This window comes from Tamandua tetradactyla, chromosome 5 (assembly GCF_023851605.1).
Source record: "Tamandua tetradactyla isolate mTamTet1 chromosome 5, mTamTet1.pri, whole genome shotgun sequence".
Lineage (NCBI taxonomy): Eukaryota > Metazoa > Chordata > Mammalia > Pilosa > Myrmecophagidae > Tamandua > Tamandua tetradactyla.
In genome coordinates this window covers 188,164,108-188,172,707 of record NC_135331.1, presented here as the reverse complement: position 1 = coordinate 188,172,707, position 8,600 = coordinate 188,164,108, and positions in this window count along the sequence as shown.

Here is an 8,600-nt window from a genome sequence, read left to right as displayed (position 1 = left end):
AATGTTTTACCTCTGAATTTTCCACCTGCAGGTAGCATTATTGATGTTGGATTGCTAATAAGAAAAATTCTGGGGAGCTTTTTAAAATTTGGAAACCAAAGTGACACCCCCCAAAGCTACTAAATAAAAATTTCTAGGGGTACAACTAAAAAAAATCTATGTTTTGTCTGTAGACCTTTGGCTCATATACCTCAGTTATAACTAAATTACCTCAGTTATAATTGAAAACTCTCTAGGTCAGGAAACATTCTGTTTACCTTATGTGGAATCTGAAACTAGAATTCTTTTTTTGGTGTGAGCAATTCCATGTTTATTGTTCTCTTATTTTCTTTACTACAGATATGAAAGTCAATTAACCATAGCGATATTTGTTAGAAGTATAGTAAAATCATGTTTTCTATGCTGAATTTCAGTTTAATTGAACTAAACAGGATTTTGAATATAATACCTGCATTTAAAAAAAATTGAATTCACTTTTGAAATTAATAATTCATAGGATTAGAAAGTATTCCTCCAGTTGGCATAAAATTATGAAATCTGGAGCCTTGTTTTGTTTTACTTACGAGAGAGTGATCTCACTCTGCTTAACCGAACTTACAGGTTCAAAAATACCAAACCTGTGAACTCTATGCATGACTGAAATCCTTACTTTCTAAAGCATTTCTGAAACTTTATCTGAACATGATTTCTTTTATTCTGAGGTTAAATTTTACACAGATAATCAGGTTAACTTCGAATCTCTATGTGGTAAGCCATCAAATATACAACCTAACAGTGATAGAGATAGTCTCCAGACTAAACCCATTTTGCAACTGTCAGGGAATAATTTTCTGCTGTGAAAAGCCTCTGCCTATTAATACAAGCTAACATGCCCCAAAGGAGCATGGTGACAGGGAGAGCCTCTACGCCCTGTAAAAAAACAGGACTGAAATTGTGGCTGTAACTCAGTGTCTCCATATGTTAAATAGGGATATTCAAAGTGCCCAATATAGAGACTGACTGTAAGGATCTAATGAGGCAATATATGTAAATATTTTTATCTCTCACCTACTGCTCAGTTTAACTATTAGTTATTATAATTAAGAAATTACATGATCATCTCTTAATCATCATCAAGTTTAAAATACCAAGTCTTAGATAAATGGTGTTTGTTTTAAGATAATTTTTATAATTCTATGGTGGAATTGACATTCTACTAGAAATCAAAAGATAAAGGTTGAGTCAAAATGCTGTGGAGAAATGGAAATCTAGGTAGTCACTTAACTTCTTCCAGCCTTAGCCTTCATCCATAAAATAAGGATAAACTATAGATGCTTGGTGCTTCATAGAGATGAGATGCAATAAAGTGGGTAAAAATTGTATAAATGCTCTCATTATTTAAAGATAAGGTATTATTACTTATCAACATCATTTCTGTTGATTCAAGTTCTTATTTTATATACAGATAGTTGCAGAGTCATTAAATAATTTAGGGCACTTATAACAAAATAACAAGCTTGAATAGTTCCACACAAGTAGCCCAGTCAGCAATATTTCATAGTGAAGGTTGTAAACCGTCTCACTGTGGTTTACAACGAGCTGCCCTTGCAACAATTATTGTCTAAAACTCCTGTGATTTCTGATTTCTTTGTTGGCAGGCACATATATCATATATTGCTATTTAACTCACCAATAATTTATGCTTAGTGGCTCCCAACTAGTTTTCCAGCTCAGTACTTGGCAAATAAAAAATATTAGGAGTTAGCATCAATGTATTTAAAATAAAAATATTTGATTATCTCCCCTCTCTCATCAAAAGAAAGCATGATCTAGAATAAAATAAAGACAAATAAGAAAGAACGCAGAGCAGCCAAGCTCTCCTTAGCCTATTGTTTGATGTTCATTTATATCAGCAGTCTGAGATAAAGGTTGAAGGGGAGGGGATAGTTTACAAAATACTTGAAATTAGGGCTTTGTTCTAGTTTGCTAGCTGCCGGAATGCAACACACCAGAGACAGATTGGCTTTTAATAAAAGGGGATTTATTTTGTTAGTTCTTCAGAGGAAAGGCAGCTAACTTACCACTGAGGTTCTTTCTTATGTGGGAAGGCACAGGATGGTCTCTGCTGGTCTTCTCTCCAGGCCCCTGGGTTCCAACAACTTTGCCTGGGGTGACTTCTTTCTGCATCTCCAAAGGCCTGGGCTGAGCTGTGAGTGCTGAGATGAGGAATGTGGAGCTGCTTAGGCTGTGCTACGTTGTGCTCTCTCATTTAAGCACCAGCCAGTTAAGTCAAACGTTATTCATTGCAGCAGGCACACCTCCTAGCCGACTGCAGATGTAATCAGCAACAGATGAGATTCACGTGCCATTGGCTCATGTCCGCAGCAACAAAACTAGGTATGTTCACCTGGCCAAGTTGACAACTGAATCTAACTACTACAGGCTTCCATATTGTTTCTAAGAGATATGAATTCACAAATTATCAGACATGCTCATTATCACCTGTAAGAGAACACAGGGATCCGAGACAGGATGCAGGTCATTCTGGGTTTATGTGCTTTTTGACAAACTGATGGCTTGATAACCCAAGTTATGTGCTTGATAACTGAGCAACAGTGGAGTTGATCTAACTTGGTTCCTTACGCTACTATAGTGATTGTTGTGGGACCCTTTTAGCAAGCACTTGTGCATATACCATTTTTCTTTAGCTGAATGCCTTTGAAAAGCACATAGATTATCTTCTAATCAAAGACAGGAAAGATCTACCATCATATAGCAACTTTTATCTACAAGATTTGCGACAATTGCACATATTTTCTTTTCCTATATGAAAGTGTCAAGGTGTAAAATTAAAATTGAGAAAAGCAACTTTGAATCATAAAGCTTTTTTATTTTATAGATTTCACTTTAAAGTTGGTGAAGCCTCTTTACATTATTAAGATAAAACTAAAATTAATGTACAAGTAGCATAGCATGTTAAATTCTGAGTACGGAGCTTAACTCTAATAAACTGCAGGAGACGTGGAAGGGAAATGGTTATTCAACAAAGTGACTATCTTTTGTTAAAGCTCATGATCTCCTGGAGATTTCTTATTGAAGAAGACAATGATAGGAAAAGATAACCTTGGGTACAATTGCCTGTTGGAGTAGTAATCTGAGAATTTGTGCTTTGAATATTTTTCTTCCTTTGGATACATAAAGTAGCAGAGCATGACTCCTTGTGGGTTGGTTCTACTTTGTGTTTTGGCTTTTGTATTCCAAAATGGAACAGTTTTCTTTGGCAGATGCAGTAGGTGGAGTGCATGTATTTTATTTTTTAAAAGGAGAGTGGGGATTTGCACAGTGACCCAGATGTGTGCTCTCTGAACTCCAACTGTCTGTGTTCATATATGCAATGTGAAGTGAACAGTGTTTAAAAAGACCCCGTTGGATACCTTGGGGTTCTTTCTTGCACAGTGTTTTGGCATTGTGCTCTTCTAGCTGAATTAGATTTATTGCTTATGCACTAAATCTTCATTATACATGACAACTTTACTCCCCTGCTGTCCTGGTCCCTTTCCAATCACACTCCGTTTTTTAACTCCAACATCTTGTTTCTTCCCCTTCCCCAGCCCCACAATTCCAAAATATTCTACATTCCAATCTATCTTAGACTTGAAATTGCATCACATCTGTGGATGTGTCATTCACAGATGTCAAAAAGTAAAAAGCACAGTACAGGTTAAGGATGTCTCATCCAATCCATCAGTATTTGGCCAGGGGTGCACTGGGGCTTTTAAAGGGATCTGTATGGCTGGATGCCTAACATAGCCCTATCAATGGGAAGCAGTCACACACATTCCAGCTAGGTGTAGTTGCATGCTGGTGTTGAAAAAGAATACCACTGCAGGTGTGTGGTCCTGAAGCTGACCACTCAGCTCTGAAGGCTAGTGTAAGGAGTGAGCATGAATGCTCAGTGGACTTAATCTGCTGTTAACTGCTCTGAAAATAATCCTTGCTCTGTAGGAAATTCTACCTAAACTCAAATTGTTTAGATCTACCATCTAGTTTGTTTAAAAGTCATGATGGCATTATATATCCTTTCTGTCTGCTCACCGTAGTAACAGATTTGAAGAATAATATCAGTAATTAATATTACATTATCAAAAAGTCAGCAAATATTATTCTGACATACCTAATACATTCACTGCATGAATTCATTCACCCACTTATCCACTCATTCATTCACTTAATTGCATGCTGTGTAGCTTCAAAACTGTTAGGTACCCCACAAATGCTCTTTTAATACAATCTAGTAGGTACAGATTTATGGTGGGTAGGATCTTTTGATTAGCTTGCTCCATGGAGATATGACTCACCCAATGTGGGTAGAACCTTTAGGTTAGATTATATCCATGGAGATGTGATGCTGCCAATTCAAGGTGGGTCTTAATTAGCTTATTGGAGTCCTTTCACAGGAGAATATTGTGGAGAAAGCTCAGGCACAGATGCTTAGAGATGCTGAGAGAGCCCTTTGAAATCAGAAGCTCAGAGAGACAGGCAGCAGACGTAGCTGTGTGCCTTTCCATGTGTCAGGGAAACCCCGGACTTGATCAACCTTTCTTGAGTGACGGTATCCTCTTGTTGTGCCTTAATTTGGACATTTTCATGCTTTAGAATTGTAACTTGTAATTTAACAGATCCCCTTTATAAAAAATGTCAATCCATTTCTGGCATATTGAATTTTGCCAGCATTAGCAAACTGAAACACATGCCTACCAAGTATTAGGCACAATAAGATGTATAATTGTAAACAAGACCAATGCAGTATACCTTTAATAATAAGGTGAGCGTCAGCTCAGTAAACAGGCAATTGCACTGTTAAGTGTTCTATGGATAGCACATAAGCTACAGCAATACAAGGGGCTTCTAACCAAGCCATACATTGTGCATTTAGGGGAGGGGGTGAGTAAAAGCAGATGTGACAAGTGATGGTTAGATTGAAGTCTGAATTGTTGTTAAGTATCAAACATTTGAAATAAATGATGTCTAAGTAAAAAGGCCAGCACCTATAAAGGGCTAAAGTTGAGAGTAGGTATGGCTGACCCAGAAGTGGAGGCAGTTCAGCCTGCCATGAGTGCCAAGAGTGGCAGAGAAAGCATGAACTCTCCTGCAGGAAGCAGGATGTTTTAAGATGGGAACTCGACCAGGAACTTCCGTCACACGCCTACTGGTCATTGACCTTGCTTGTGGAGTCTTCTGATTCCTATAAATATGCACTTTAACTGCCCAATATGCTCCCAAACACTTTTCACTGTGTTCAGCTTCTAGCATATGCGAAAGGGAGGAAGTGATTGAAATAAAAAAGAAGTTCAAAGAAAGCCAGCCAAGTAAGTGTTTTTTCCTATCCCATAGAAGAACCGGACTGCTTCTCGTGAGGTTGGTAAAGGGACAACACTATCATTACGGCAATGAAAAAAGATACAAAAACAAATACAGAAATTGTAACCCATGTCAAACTCTGAAATATGTTCTACAACTAATTGTGGTGCTGTGCTTCGAAATTTATAGCTTTTTTGTATATATGTAATTTTTCACAAAAAAAGAAGGGAAAAAAAGTCGATTGTGTGATAAAAAATATTTAAGCCCTCTAGCCTCCTATATTCTGCAGCAGCTAGAAGGAAAAATGTAAGCGGTTTATATGTTAGCCAATGACAAACTCTGGGATCTGTCCTGTAACTACTTGTTGAACAGTGCTTTGAAAACTATTGCTTTTTTACTTCTTTGCTTTGTATAATTGTGTACTATACAATAAAAAAGTTAAAAAAAAATACAAAAGGAATAAATGACAAAACAAAAACAAAAAACACATATAAACCTGTGTGGAAAGTCAAAGTTTAGTCCAAATCTGGAGCAGATGAGAAATTATGGCCAAAAAAATTAAAAAGCTTAAGTCGAAGAAATCGTTCTCTAACAAGTAGGAGTGTCCGGCCATATAATGGACTCGGTTGGAAAGTTTTGTGGCCGCTGCCAGGAGAAGTGATAAGCAGTTGGCTGTACTTCCATTTGTCGTTGTGGAGGATTCCTACAGGCACAGAAAATATCCATTCATGATGCCAAAACATGATTTTTACATTCTTACATGGACTGAACTTGCTTGAAATGGATTTATTAGTAGATTTGAGAACAAGTGCAGATTACTCACTGTCCCCTCCCAGCCGAGCCTGATCCCTTTCTCCGATGTCAACAGCAGTTGTGTGTAAGAATTTGTACTATGACCTAAAGTTCACCCAGTTTGTCGAGGTCCTTTGAGCACAATCTTAACCCCGGAACCTCGGAATAGTTGAATTTTAAATGGGTAGAGCAATTTCCCCAAGACACATGACAACAAATTATCTAGGTGTTAAAAATCCACATATTGAATTCTATACCTTATGACTCTGATTTACTTTATGCTAAATTCTTCTTTTGGTTGGTGTGTTGAAACTGATTTTGGTGTGCTCTTTTATGAGTTAGGACAGATTCATTACTTTAAATTTGGCTAAGAAACAAATACGATAATGGAGATTATTAGAAAAATGCCCTCCAAAGTTCTTCCAGGCACCTTTTAGTGTAGATTTGTTTTGTTTTGTTTTGTTTCTTTTGGGCGTGTGGTCCTGGAATTGAACCCGGGTCTCCCACATGGAAGTAAGGCATTTTAGTGTAGATTTAATAAAACTCACCTTCAAAACTGTGTCATATACCACAGACTTGATTTCCTTAAAAAAATATACCAAGCAAAATGTAAAAACTTTGCCATGTATCTATAAAAGAGAACATAACAGCACCTCTAATATAATATAATTTATAAGGGATAGTTAATGACGCAGTTTCTCTTTAAAAAGTTCTCCCCATATTTTAGTAAATCAAATATGATATCCACTTTATTTCAAATGCTCCTTTCTCCATGAGCTCTTTTCTGATTTTGTAAATTAAATTTGATAACCTCTTTATTTCAATCCCTTACTAATATTTTAAACCTCTCCTCATCTGTCTTATATTTATTTATGAACTTAATCTGCTAACTTTTAAGATCATTAATTTTAAGAATTTTGTAATATCTGTCCTGAATATTCTCATTGCTTAGATGTTTATTGCATATAAAGTTAATTTATCTCTAAAAGCCATATGATATTATTCTTATCGAAAAGAACAGCCTAAACTTACATGTATTGTACAATGATTGTGCTGATAACACTACTTACAGCCTTTATCTTTAAGCCCACAGAGATTCCCTTTTCTGTATGAAATGGAGTGCTTTTGGAAACCGTGAGAAGTTAATGTATCAGCAGCAGCCCAGTAAGCTGTTATTTACAGTAACATTAGCGCGATGATTTATGCACATGAGGTTCCCAGGGACAGGAGAACTGAGACAGTAAATTAATGTATATTTAGATTGTCGCACAGAAGGTGCCGGTGGCCTTTGGTCTCTATTTTGAGGCACAACAAAGGACACCAGGATGACATAGTAGCCCAGACACCAGCGGAGCTCACATTACATTTCGCTCTCCGGCCCATCTTTTGATTTCTTTTGTGTGTGAAGAACGTTTGCCATTTATTTTCATGTTCTGGTCTATGTAGCCTCCTCAGGCCACCTCATGAGTCATTCTAAATGGCTGAGGACCTCCCAGCCATGTTACTTTCCAGGTCCAAAGCCACCTGCTGCCATTGCATAACCGGAGTGGTGAGGCGTTTGCATTGTGGAGACTATCAGGTACCTTCTGTCACCGGTACTTCAGAGCCATCAGAAGAATTTATGCAGAAGATATGCAGAATCAGGGTGACCTCTGGATGGGGGCAAAGGATTACTGATCTGATAAAATCCAATGCAGTTGAGTGGGCCATGGTGGCTCAGGGACAGAATTCTTGTCTGTCATGCCGGAGACCTGGATTCATTTCCTGGAGACTACCCATGAAAAAAAAAATTGAATGGAGTTATGCAATTGTTTTTCCTCCTGAATTTGTGCTCCTGAAAATTTCCAAGTCAATTCACTCATAAGGTTAAGGTTTTGGCATCTAATTTTGTGGTGTGATGTGATCACTTTAGAAAAATAAATTGAGTTTGTATTTCTAAAAATACTTTACATTTTAAAATACTTTATCTTTTTAAAGAACTCTCACAATGATGATGCCTCTAATTTCTCCCTTTAACTTGAAGAAAAAGTGGGCAGGGATATGATTTTAATATTAGAGAAAATCTTAATGTCTCCCAAAGTATTCTGGCTAGTATAATTTAGAACTAGAGAAAGAATCCAGGTTTTTTGAGCCTTACTCCAGTGTTCTTTTCATTATAGAATTGCTTCTCTGGCCATTTATAATATGGGCAATGTAAAATTGTTTGTTTGACAGAGAAATTTACAAACGTATATAAGTTTGTATGTATTTTATATGCACACATTTTCTACATAACTTTATATTTTTCTACATCTTATTCCATGAGATTTTCCAAACACTGGAATACATAAAATTTATGTATTATGACAAACAATACATAAAATCAAGTACAAATAAAATCCCCAAACTAGGGAAAATATAGATTGAATAGAATGAAAAATGCATATGGGGAGTGTGATGGTTTCTATGCCAACTTGGCCAGGTGGTGG